The following is a 13,701-nucleotide window of genomic DNA, read 5'->3' as shown; positions in this document are numbered from 1 at the left end:
TGAAATTTACAGCTGATAACCCTTGATAGTCGACAGTAGAAGAGATGTTCTCTCAGAAAATACATCATGGTTTCTCAGTGCTTCTGTCAATAATAAAGGGTAGCACTGTCAGAACAAACTACCAACTCTACTGGAGAGATGTTCAACCACATTCAAATCATATTGATCTGCATGAAAAGACAGCAGTTGGTTCTACTTGTGCTAGCTACCCAGATCCATACCAATATGACATTGTATAATCACTGTGATTCCACCCAGTCTAACATAACGCGAATCATACCAACAATGAACCTCCCTAGGTATGTTTAAAATTCATGTTGTAGAAGGTAAAGGCATAAGGAAGTTTGCGGCGTTGTAAAATAATAAATTCCACAGGATCGAATGGTACAAAGTGGCTTGTAGATCGGAGGCATTGAAAATCTGATGTTGACCATTCAGATGGAATAAAAAGAAAAAGACGGATTGCAGACCACATTTAATTATAAATTGTGCACAATATTTCTGGCATCCTTTTTAGGCTCGTCTAAAGGACACATTTGCATGTATATGAATTCATTATCTGGTCATGGTTTATCCAACAGCATAAATACAAATGGACATGATTGATATTCTTGAAGATGTTTAATTACTCATCCATAACCTTTGGCTGACGAGAAGGCGAAGAACATCATGAGCCTGATCGGACTTCTCATGGCACCAGCCCCCAAAAAAACAAAAAAAAACACACAAACACAGCACCCACGCGAAACGCCATGTTAAAACAACATCGTATTCAGCGTTTCTGTTGTTGTCGTTATGTGTAGGGTTAATGTTTTCAAAACGTTGCCATCTAAACATGAAACTTTTCTGAAATGAAAACAAAAACAGTGTTTTCACTTGAAATGTTGTGTAAATGGGACCTGAGGTTGAAGTCAAGTCAGGGTTTGTATCCCTCTCCACAATTGACTCTGGCGGCATAACAAGCTTTGCTATGACAATATGTTTGTTGCTTTTTACTTTCTGCCCAATCTGCCTATGCTTGCTGATGTGGAAAAGTAGCATTTTTCTCTGTGAAATGCCTTGAGATGACTGTGAGACATTATAACAAGCAATCAGAGATTTCTGATATCCGCCAAAAATTACATTGGTGAAAATATGTCATGTAGTTTTGACGTAATCCTTAAAACAAAATCCTGATCCAGAATCCAGCTGTGGACTGTCTCCAAAATTGAATGGACTCCTCCATGGCCTAATATCTATTTGTGGTGAAAATATTGACAAAATCTGTGCAGTTGTTTTAATGTAATCATGCTAACAGTCATACAAATATACAGCGACGATTTTATTACGTCCTTGACGGACGTAAATATAAATGAAATCAATTTCATTAATTCCCCCAAATACCACGAAACGTTTAAATATTAAGTGTAAAATCATCCATCACTAACATAATATGCTTATCATTGGGAATGTCCTTGCTTAATTGCTGCACAGTATGGAACAGCCTAGTATACCGGATGCATATGTATTGTCCTTAAAAAACACTGCTTCCAGTGGAAAACTAGCATTGTGGAGAGTTTCCACAGTTGTGCCTGGTGTAAATTAGGGACTAACTGTTTAGTTGCCACTTCATCAAGTGGAAAAATGTTGAATCGATAATATACATTGTGATGAGAGAACTAGGATTTGAAGCAGGGTCCTCAACACTTAAGACTTGGCTTGATGTCCCACTATGGAGGGCTATTATTAGGATTATAAGCATGATTTAATAATGGCTTCTGTTGGTGGAAAATATTACAAAAGGAGTACTAGCAAGAACTACTAGATTATATTTCTCTTATAATGCTTTTCCTTTATTAGCTTCACCTGAAATCTAGAATAGGTTCAATATCTTCAAAGCATAAGCAGCCACTGTGCTGTTTGTGCCGGGATGGAATGAGGCGGGACGGGTTTTCATGCGGCCCTACTGACAAAAGTTGTGGATGGCACGGAAAAAAACGTAACCACTAGTTACGATTTTCGTCGCCCCTCCGTTGAGGTACCTCGCACCACGGAACATGTCTCATAATGAGGACCAACAACGCAGCTGTCTGCTGATTGGTAGTGACGATTGTCACTCTCGACTAGCCAACAATGTTTAAATACTTCATTGGCCGTAAACCGACCCGTTGTTGTTTACATCCGCCGGTTTGCGCACATGGAGTTTTGTTAACTTGGTTTATTGAAACATCGGCGCGGGACACAGCAGCGCGTCTCCCGATGAGGCGTAAACGCTCCTCTCAGTAACAGGAGAGGAGGAGATTAAGGGGGAGCTGCTGTTCAGAATGCAAAAATTTAAGCTGTGTCACAGAGAAAGGAGGCTCAAGGCTTTACTGCGTTCTTCGTCCGACACATACCCACGTCGTTCACAACCCCACCTACATTTTAACTGTACTGTCTGCGGTGGGACCGCGCGACAGTGGTGGGTCTGGGTGCGCTTTGCCGTACCGTACCCTACCGCCCTGCCCCGGCACGTACTGTGCAGTGGGACCGCTGCGATACACTCCACTTTATTCGGTACACCTTGCAAATACTAGTTTGAATCCCTTCTGTGCTCATAACATTCTTGATTCTTTGTGAAACAAATCCAACAAGGTGCTACAAAAAATCCTCCGATTTTGTTCCATAGTGACACACAATTGCTTTAGATTTGTCAGCTGTACATCTATGTCAATTTTCATCCATCCATCCATTGTCTCTCACTTATCCGTTTCCGGGTCGCGGGGGTGGAAGTCTAAGGACTGTCACTCAGATTGTCAATTTTTAGTTCCACCATATCCCAAAGGTTCTCTATTGGATTGTGACTGGATGACTGTGGACTCTGCTAGAACACAGTGAACTCATTGTCATATTAAAGGTACCAGTTTGAGATGATTTCAGCTTTGTGAAATTGTGAGTTATCCAGCAGTGGCCAGAAGATGGGTATACTGCAGCAATAAAGGGATGGACGTGGTCAACAAGACTCCCGTGGGCTGTGGGTGTTCGCCCAGGCCGGGAAACCAGCCAGGTCCACTACTGACCCGTGTGTCACTGCAGAAGTCAAAACTCAGACCAGGCAATGATTTTCAAAACTTAAATTGCCCACTTTTGCAGCCTGTTTTCACTGTGTGGGTAGTTGAAGAATGTCCACTTTCAAAACCGACATGGTTTAGCTGTAACTTAAAAATAAAAACAATATACATGCAGGTCATGTTAGAAAACAATACCGTTCAATCAATACACGTGACCAATGTGCAACCACATTCAATTCCAGCACTGAAACATTAACCTGCACTGAAACATTAACCTGCACAGAACATCTTCTGTTGCTATGCAAATCACACTCACGCCAATGCGTCATCCTTTACCCACATACACTCTTAATCGTCCCGATCAACACACTATGGCAATGACTGCACAAGACATAATTTCCGATTAACTGTGTTGAAGGTGACAACTCCAGTTAGTTATTGGTTTGTGTTAAGCCTGAATACCCCATGCTGGGACATAGAATGATAACTGCACAAAAGAAAATTCCAGTACCAGTGAAGACGCAGTCGTCTGCATGCCAGGCCATCAGCAGGTGCTGTGATTCTTTCTAAAAGAGTGGCCAACACAAAGGCTTCTATCAATTATACTTTTCCTTTGATAGCCAATCAGCACAACCCTACTCTAGGGTCAAGAAGCCCTTGATCACTGAGGCAAAGGTTACCCCGGCATTGTTAAGCTTAAGCACAAAAGAGCCTGACAGCCAGGAATTGGAAGAAGATTCTGTGGTCAGATGAGTCCAGTTTCCAGCTTTTTCATCCTCCTGCTAATGTGAGGGTATGCTGTAGGTCAAACAAAGCATTATCTGGGCTCAACACATGCGTCCAGGTCGGGCGTCCGTCCCCACATAATGCCCAATCAGCGCCTCCGCAGCCGGCCTGCACCTCGGGGATGCACGTCTGCACCTCAATCTGTGCATTGGTCAGCTTAACAGCTCATCGATGTATGTGGCTAAGCTAACAGCTGCCTGATGAAGTTGGCTTCATACTCGATCATCTCAGTAGAAAAAAGATTAAAGCGCTGTGCATCCCAGACAGAACAGGACAGGTGCCACCCCAATACCAGTTGTGTTATACATGTTGGATATATAATTTGCACCTGATTATAAGTCGCAGGACCAGTCAAACTATGTAAAAAATTGTGACAGTCCAGAAAATAAGATTAGAGAAAATCCCCCTTTTCCATCAAGGAGAACCAGGTGCTAATTCAATGCTAGTGCTTGTGCCAAAGCTTAGTTGCTTCAAACCTCACACCTCTGAAGAACCGGGTGCTTTTATATTGACCATTAGCTATGTAAGAGCAACATCATTTCATCATTGTAAAATGTCAGTACATCACTGCATCCATTAAATATACCCATAAAAGCCCTGTAAAGAATCCACATCATGTATGAAGCCTTTGCGGCTCATTGGTAAAATATTTGCCACTCATGCGAGAGATCTGGGTTTCAGACCCGGTTGCATCAACAAATCTTTCAAAATATGCTTAGTTTATTTTAAAGACACAGTTTTATTCTTTTTCCGCCAATGTCCAGAGCTTTTTACCAGCAAACGGTCTATAGTCTTTATAACGTCTTAATTTGGTGGAGGAGCTGGTGGAGGCTTCGCTGGTATCTTGCTGCAGGCGACTCCCGCTGTATTTCCTCCAACACTTGCTTGGTCCAAGAGGCTCTCCAACTTATTTTGTACCTCGGTTGCAGACCACAGTGCCAGAAAGCAAATTTAAAAAAAGAATGAAGACACTCAGCTGTAGGCTCACAAATGGCTCCACCTCAAGCCCATGATACATTGGTGCTCCGCTCTGGCCCAGCAAAGAGTTGGTACTCGGAAAAACACCGGTTTTCAAAGCCTGGGTCGGAGTGGGGGCTTTTCTACTAGAAAGAACCACATGGTAGTTCGGGGCCATGGCCAGATTTAGTAACAGTTTTTTGCGTTTTCACCACCAAAGCCCCGGCCAATCAGGGTCTAAACGGGTGCTGAGCCGGCCCCACATCAATGCTAGGCCAGAGCGGGATCTGACACGTCATCAGCGGGGGGCGGCGTTATCACTAATTACGAGGCAGAAGAGACGCTGTACCAGCATTTTAAAATCTGTAGCGAACATCACCAAAGTACGGAGAATAATGTGAGGGAACATTGCAATTTAATCCGCGATTGTGGAGCTGGTGGCTCAAATTAAACTGTTGTGCTGCAGTTCACCTGCGACATCACACAAAGTCAGCTGCGTCAGATATAGAATTCAGAAGCAGTTTTCCGTTGTAGTTTTTTTTTTTTTTTTGCACTTTTCATCATATCATCATTGTAACTAACTTCACTACCAGGTCTTGTGTCGTGTTATGACCGCAGGCTGAAGTCTGCATGTGGGCTGCGTTGCCTGTGTGCTCTGTTAGACGCCCCATTATTTTCTACCCCACAGAATGTCTTTATAATAAAGCGATACTTTTGGTTCATCAGCAACTACAAAAACTACAAACTACAGTAAATGAAAGCTTGGATTTTTTTTTTGCCATAAAATGTGCCTTTTAATGGCGCTTCATGTGAGAGAGAACTTTTGTTTTGTGATCAGCGAGTGTATACGTAGGTTGCCATTTCAAACAGCTGTAGAGCTGCGTTCTACCATTCTACACCTCCATTCCTCCCCAATGTTGAAGCTTTTGATTCAGACACATCCAGAAATAAAGTAAAAGGAGCAGAAGTTTTCCATGGTCACTACAGGGCTCCGTACTAAAACAAGAAGGACGTGAAAAAACAATGGAGTGACGAGGAGGCACAATGTTTTCTCGTTTTTTTTGGTCTGCATCCGAGGTGCAGGCCAAACTAGATGGAATGGCCGAGACGACATAGATGTGTACAGTCCGTCCCGTCGTTCCTGTATGCACACTGCTGGCGCTGGTGAAATCAGTGACGGACGACGTTTTTGAATGACGCAATGACATGGCTCTCACTCGACTCCCTTGACAATAGAAAAACAACCGGTTCTTTGGCGGTGGGCATTTAAGAACTTGCAATAGCGCCGGCCCTGAACTAGCACCTGGTTCTTTTTGGTGGGAAAGCCCTATGCTAGGTCAGGCTCTGGCTCTGACTAGCACTGGAACAGCTTGGTGGTAAAGGGGCTCATGGGAACAGGCCGGTTAGGATTAAAGCTGTTATGGTAGGACAACTAAATATTAGTTTGATGATATGATGGGTTTTTTGTTTTTATTTTTTTCAGTTTTGAACACATTCTGTTATTTGTTGACTTTGATACCAACAATGTGGAGAACTGACATTGAAAACGGTCAAGAATTTAGTTTAGTTTGCTTTTCTCGCGAATAATAAACAAAAAAATGAGGTATTTGTCTGTCTGATGCAGCCACACCTTTTGAAACACACAAAAGATTTTTCCACAAATGTTTCATGATAAATTCTGAGCTTGCGTAAAATTCTATGGGTGTCCGAAAACTTTTTTTCCACCACTGTATACCAGGATGAGTGTGTAAAATACCTCACACAAAATAACATGCATATTCTTTAAGAGTATTTTCTCAAGCAAAAAATATTGATTAAAAGCTTAATTTATTCAGCAGAAAGAAAGCACGATGTCTTTGTAGAACCAATCCAAAGGCACACAGACATCAACTACTGAAGTCATTATTTAATTGCAAGTCATATTGTAATGGCAACATTCAACCATATTATTACAGGTTCAACTAATATCATCCAGCCCTCATGTAGGAAATTATAAACTTTTCTGATAGATTCTATGAAGTTCTACAGCACTAAAACATTTCTGATCATGCCTTCAACAGGGGATGAAATGAAAGAAGATGTTCCAGGATTCAATAACCTAAATAATTACAATAATGGTAGTACAACACACAGATGCAGTTAAACTTAGAGGGAAACCTTCACAAAGTGCCAATGGCACTTTTATGGCCGTAGGCCCATTGGCTGCATTTATATGGTCTCTTTGTCAATCTCTGTGATTTTCTTCTTCTTCAGATTTTAGGATCAGATCGTCATATTTACATGAACACTGAATAAAGTAATCGGAATGTTGAACTGGTTTATATGATATATACACCAAGATGTGACGAGATTCATTTCAGTGGATCAATCCCATAATGCTTTGCACTGTGATGTTTGTGACATGCACACAGAATCGCACATCTGGCATTATCTGGAAGTCCGCCAGTTACAAAAATGAAATTAACTAGAGTGATGCTTTTTTTTTTTTTTTTACATTTTTAAATTGCGACACCAAAGATACATTACCACACACTTGGTTAAAAATATAATCAGGGAGAGGGGAGCACGGGTCACTTTTTTGATGTGGCATGAATGATAGCTTTGTCAAAACACAGACGTGTGTACGCAGTCACGTCATGATGGTAGCTAAAGTAATGTCGCAGACATACACGCAACGCTCTGACTGTATGAAGTGACCCGATGTGCCATTTGATGGACTATTATCAGATTAAAAACCAGACTATACCATCCCCTACGATCCGGTTGTAATTTCAATTGAATGGTGCATTTATAATCAGATAGAAGTGTTTATATGGTACAAATTTAATCAGGAAGGCATTTAATCCAATTACTTTTGGTCCATGTAACTACAGCTTGTGTGAATCAACGTTGACTAATCATTGGCATATAGATTATTGTACTCGGTTGAGGACTAAAACTGAGCATCACATACGGTGAAGAAAAGAGTGGCAAATGTTAGTTTAGAAATAAATTGGACTTAGCTTAAATTCGAAAACATTCAGATCATTGCTCAAAATAAAAATATTTTCCTAATGATTCGAATAAAACTCTTTCTCAAGCGGCCAAATTAATGGACGATACCTGTAGTAAACAATGCAAACACCAACACGAACAGGCTTCTGGTATCTAAGAGCAATTAACTTTAAGATTTGAAGCGTGGGGAAAAAAGAATGGCGTACCTCCCAACAATCACTTTATCACAAAGCAAAGCGAGGGTTTGTTATGGATTTGGTCAGCTCGCTCGCACAAACTGTAGATGTTTTCTGACTGGACTAACTTTTCCATAGTTATGAGATCCTACGTGGGCACTACATCTTAAGTGTGCATTTGCACCGTTTCAATTCTCCCAATGGACAATAGCATTTGGATTGACACCAGAATACGTAATTTCCCCTATCTGTCGACATCTTTTAGGAAAAAAATTGGTGATTTCCCTGTTCCTTTGCTGTATTTCTTTTGTTCTATTTAACTAAATCTTGACAATTTGTTGGATTATACATTTTATTATAAAATCTAAATACAATGCACGAGAGATTAACATGTTGGTATTTTTACTAGCCAAAAACACTTTAGACAACTTACAAAAAGTACATCGGCGGTAATGCAGAAAACAATTTCTTCCACAATGCACATCAATACAGCATGTTAGAATCCCATGGTGTCTCATGTTTGGTTTTTATAACACTATGGACCCTCCTGCAAACAGAATTTGATTAAAACATACTAGAATATGGAGACAAAGTAGAACAAAATGAACTCAGTCCAGCAATCACACCAGGATTTGAGGATTTCTACCAAAGCTGACAATTGTGAGATACCCCAAGTGTGAGGAAACTAAGGCAAAATGTTAAAGAATCTAAACAGAATCTGATCTCAGCAATGGCTGGCTGGAGGGTTCTGTGAGTACAGTTTGATGCCAAGGTGTTTCCCCTGTAAAGTATCCTGGTATTGCACATTGCATACTTATACCAGCATATCAAGGGCCTAATGTGGATAACAAATTAGTATGATACATTCCAAATACAGGATTGCTTGCGTTGATCTTGGGCATGGATAAAATTAAACATTTATTAAACATTATAGAATTGGAGTGGATTCAGACGCTAGTTTCATTACTGACCTGGAGAGATGCTCTTTTTCTCAAAAGATCCTTTTGGTAAGCATTTCAATCATTAAGAAAATTTTGATAAAAGTAAAAAATGTGTACCTGCCTACTCTTAAAAATAGCATCAAAATAATTTAATAATCAGTGTAGATCATACAAACAAATGTTTTAGTCATTTAGTGTGGTTTGTGTGGAACAAAACTAATTCCAAAATGAACTAAAACTGTCAGTAGAAAGAGATTAAAACTGTAGAATAAGTACTTTGAGCTTGGATCGAGATCATATTCTTCATTTCTTGAAATCAGCCTGAAGCAAATGAACCGGCTGTAACTGGTTGAAACCGGCTCTCATAAATTTGGCATGGCTTCAAAAACAAATAAAAAGAGAAATATGCTTTCAGTACCGACATGGACGCTCCAGTACCATAAGTGTTAACTGAGAATATCTTTGATTCTACAATAACACAGCACAGATATTAATTAAACTGCAAAATAAATAGATAAACTATTTATGCAACTTTAGCTCAGATTCATGTCTGTATGTTTAGTGACATTCCTTTTTTCTATATGCTAAGTGACTTTACTATAGACTACTTGTTGTGATACATGTCACAGTAACTCAATTTTCTATGTTATATCTATGTCAGGGGTTCTAAATCCTGGTCCTCGAGGGCCAGTGTCCTGCATGTTTTAGGTTGCTCCCAGTTGCAACACACCTGAATGCAATAAGGCCTCGTTACTTGGCTTTTTCACAAGCTTGATGATGACATCAACATCAGATTGAGGTGTGCTGAAGCTGGGAGAGAGCTAAAACATGCAGGACACTGGCCCTCCAGGACCAGGATTGAGAACCCCTGATCTATGTCTTATCTAAAATACAAATTGAACAGATAAATCTTTGGACCAGAGCTTGGTTGAAGTGACCTATCGTCAGAGTGAACATGCAGTTTGTCAGCCTTTCAGTCTCAAAACATCACATGTTCCCGTATTCCCTCGTGTGTACATGTTGTAGACCCCTGCAGTGAAACTAATTGTCTTTTTTATTTATTCTCCATGTGTGGCCTAACCCTAACCCTTTATGCTTTTACACTGCATAGTGCTTCAATATAGACAAAGACAGAAATATGGCACTGACCAGTATACCCAGGAGACAACTACGAGTCTCGGTAGGTCTTTGGTCATGATCATGGGCCAAAAGCTGCACAGCACTGCTGGGCACACAAAGTCTCTTTTTCTCCAAGTGGAGAATAAATGTATGCATCTCAAATTTTGCAAGACAAGAGAGAATCATAGTCTTCAAAAAAAAAAAAAAAAGTGTCAGTATCCAAATCATACTGTTGCGCAATTAGCAGGGAATTCTAATCAATCATATTGGTAAATGTAAATATGTGGTTTCAATAATGAAACCACAATGATCCTAGCATTAGCAAGAACTCACTCGGAAAATGTAGGTGGCGCCTTTAAAGGCTGCTTCCTCTTCTGCAGTTATAAAAACAGCCTGTGTAATGAATTACAAGTGCACCATGTGATCACTTCCACTGGGTAAAGTGGGGGATGGTGAAACAAAAAAAGAGGGCAGTACCATTTGCCAAAAAGGTTCATGCAAAAAAAAAAAAAAAAAAACTTTGCAAAAACTGTTTGCATGGTTAGAAATTAGATTATTTTTAAAGAAACTATCACAAATCTGATGAGAGTCTAAATGTGAAGGCTGACAAACTTCTACAAACTATGGCTGATTTGTGTCTGTGTGGCTCAGACAGCAAACAGGCAGTCGGTCACTGAACTGCACCTCATTTTACTTAAATCAGTGAAAGCAGTATTTTGGTTTGTTATACGAACCCACAGGATATGGAAAGGAGAGGAACTGTTCAACTCTTTTTACCATTGACATTAAGCCACACCCACAACTGAGGACAGTGAGGTGGATGGAAAATTACTGGAACATACCACTTTACCCCAAGAGGGGTGTCAGCTTTACAAAGTAAGGAATGCAGCAGTTTCTTCTTCACTTGGACACATTTATCAGGTTCTTTGTCACATTTAGGTGCTCTTTTTTCTTTACAGACTATCAGTTAAGAGATACCATCTAGTAAATACCGTCAATCATAAGTTAAAAAAAACCAAACAAACTCTGCTCTCCAATGAAAGTTTTCAAAAATAACTATAAATAAAGTAATGTCAGGAATATTTGCTTTCCATGATCTCACATTAATAATTTATCACTTACATGTAAGAAAATTCACACTAATCATCAAAATCTGTCTTCCCTTGTTGCCCCTCCCCCAAACTGTCCCCTCTCCAGCATGCAGCATGTGCTGCCTGCTTGTTTTAGCACCAGCACAAGATGGTCGCCCTATTGACTCGATAGGGCTGGACCTTCAAAATGTAAGCGAGAAACAGAAACATCGAAGCAATCATGACAACAACACAGGAAGTGATCGATTTGCAAGGGGACTTATCCAATAGCTTCTGTTCGACAAAATGAGAAGTTTAAAAGGCGTTTTTCTCCCAAAATCAACAGAACTAGATCCGGTCTGTCTTTTTGTTCACATGTAGGCTCCTTTCCAAAAAGTGTTTCTAACAGAATGAAAACAAGAGTTGTGTCATGCTTTCAGGTTAGCACTGTGCAAATGCTAAAACCATGAAAATCGCAAAAAGGACACAACATTTGTGATTGCAAATGAAACAAAAGCAGCCGTTCGTTAGCGGGTTTTCTTTGTGGGGTATCTTAGGCGAAAGCCTTGCTATTCTTCAAAAACTGTGAAAAGTCTTAATGTTTACAAATTATATGTATATCTGTTAAGCATTTTACTTCAGTAAGGTAATAATATATAACACTAAACATGTTTAGGAGAAGAAAATCCATATAGCGTATTGGTATCGAAAATTCAGTCTCAAGGGCGCCATTTAACGAACGTGACTTTTTAAACGAACTGTTGCATTAATTCAACATATATCAACAACAAACACTCTACTACAATTTCAGAACTGTTACTACAACAGACATTGAAACAAAATTTAGCTAATACAGCAAAAGTCTTTTTAACACTTAATACATGCTGTCGTTTCGCGATACCTAACAGCGACTTTACAGTTAACAATTGTACCTCAGCGTAAAAATCTGGTAATGACTTAATGCATTATCGCACATAATTTCACAAAAAAATAATTTTTATAATAAGAATGAAATATAAAGTAAACATAGCAATAAAAAAAAGATCAAAAATCAAAACACCCTTACAGCTTTGCCTGTTCGGGTAACTTCGCAACCGCGAGCTAAAACCTTGCTATAGTTTCACAGCCCACTGCGTAAAAGGTGAGTCCAAAAGAGAAAGCAAGCACAATGGAAGCAGTTAGTAAATATGTTATTATGTTAATGAACCCACGTTCATCAAATTAACACTTGAAATGCAACGCAAGGTGAGATCCGCTAAGGCTAGCATGCTAACTGCAGTACCACGACTCACCGACGTTGCCGAGCGACGTTCCCGCGATTTTCTTCCCGACTTTGTGGCACTCTGGGTTCCTCCCGCTGCTGGTAGTACAGCTGCCAAACTCCTCCGGACCTCCGTTCTGTGTACGAACCGTGGCGCTGGAGGATGTGTGGTTATCGGGGGGGACACAGACTCCACCGGTGTCCAATAGCGGCGGAGGGAAAGTAGTGAGCCGTGAAACAACAACTGTGTAGTTGAGTGTTGGCGGACTCGAGTCCCAGTCCTCCTCCTCTCCTCCTCTTTCACGAATAGACTCCTCCTCTTTTCGAGCACAGAAAAAAAAAACAAAAAAAAAACGGCGTTCACAGGCTTCAACCGCCGGCGTTTGCGGCTCTGCAGCTTCAAGAGGTGGTGAGGGAGGGAAGGAGGGAGGGAGGGAGGGGGGGGGAGGTCGATCGGTTGGTCGGTCGCGTCGACTAACCGTTGCGCGTCGTCAGTGAAGGTGAGTGTGGAGGGTCCGGGAGGTGACAGGTCGGTGTGTTCTGACGGGGGAGCAGCAGCAGCAGCAGCACCTCTGCCTGGAGAGACGGAGCTGCAGTAATGGTTGAGGCAGGCGCACAATAACGCGACGGTAGTTGGAGGTAGAGACAGGAGGCAGTTAGCCTGAGAGGGAGGGGGGTTGGGGTGGGATTGGGGGGGGGGGGGTAGAATCAGATTCCTCCTCCAGACAGAACGCATGAGCCGGGTGGGAGGGGCTTCACGAGATAAGGCGGAGCCAACCACCAGCGACCTGGAAAATTATCTCCAAACTACAGACTGATGTTTTTCTAACAAGCTGTCTGTCTTCCTGTTGTTCCTAGTCGCTTCTGGATAGGTTGGAATTTACAGCCGAACCCCCCCCCCCCCCCCCCCCCACCACCACCACAACCACCACCATCTGACCACCCAAGATCTTGACCTATTTTGAAGCAGTGACATTACAGACCAATTCACTGAAAACATCCTCACCCAAGAAATATTTTTGTTTTTCTGTCTGTGGATTTTCCCTCGTGTATGTAGAATCCGGCTGTGCCTGTCATTGGGAGAGTTTTAAAAAAAAAGGAGAACAAAAACAAGGCAAGACAGCTTTATTTATATAGCGCCTGTCAGCACAAGCGCTTTTCAAATTCACGAGTCCACAGAGAGCAGGAAAAGTAAATTAAAACAAGGAAAGTTGTGTTTTTGCATCGAGGTGTCATCAAGGTGAGGCTAAAGAAAAATTTTACTTCATGGATTTTTTTTTTTTTAAAAGTTAAATCTTGCAAAACATCTGCACCTTCATAAATCCTTCTTCTATAGTGCTTCATCTCGTTCAGGATACCTGGATGCTG

General features: G+C 41.0%; 1 protein-coding gene across 4 annotated transcripts in view; it reads right to left on the bottom strand.

Moving 5' to 3' along the window:
* atf7ip (activating transcription factor 7 interacting protein) overlaps positions 1-12,953 on the bottom strand; it is a 34,173-nt gene extending 21,220 nt beyond the window's left edge. For 2 of the 4 annotated variants that reach the window (XM_080463747.1, XM_080463748.1), the window contains exon 1: positions 12,365-12,953. The gene's annotated coding sequence lies outside the window, so the exon portion shown is untranslated. The remainder of the gene's footprint in view (positions 1-12,364) is intronic. The other 2 variants (XM_080463749.1, XM_080463750.1) reach the window with 1 other exon arrangement.
* Positions 12,954-13,701: the final 748 nt, after the last annotated feature.

Source organism: Lipophrys pholis, assembly GCF_963383615.2.
Source record: "Lipophrys pholis genome assembly, chromosome: 5".
In the NCBI taxonomy this organism is placed as follows: Eukaryota; Metazoa; Chordata; class Actinopteri; order Blenniiformes; family Blenniidae; genus Lipophrys; species Lipophrys pholis.
The sequence above is the reverse complement of the archived record's forward strand: the minus strand, read 5'-3'. Positions and strand labels throughout refer to the sequence as shown.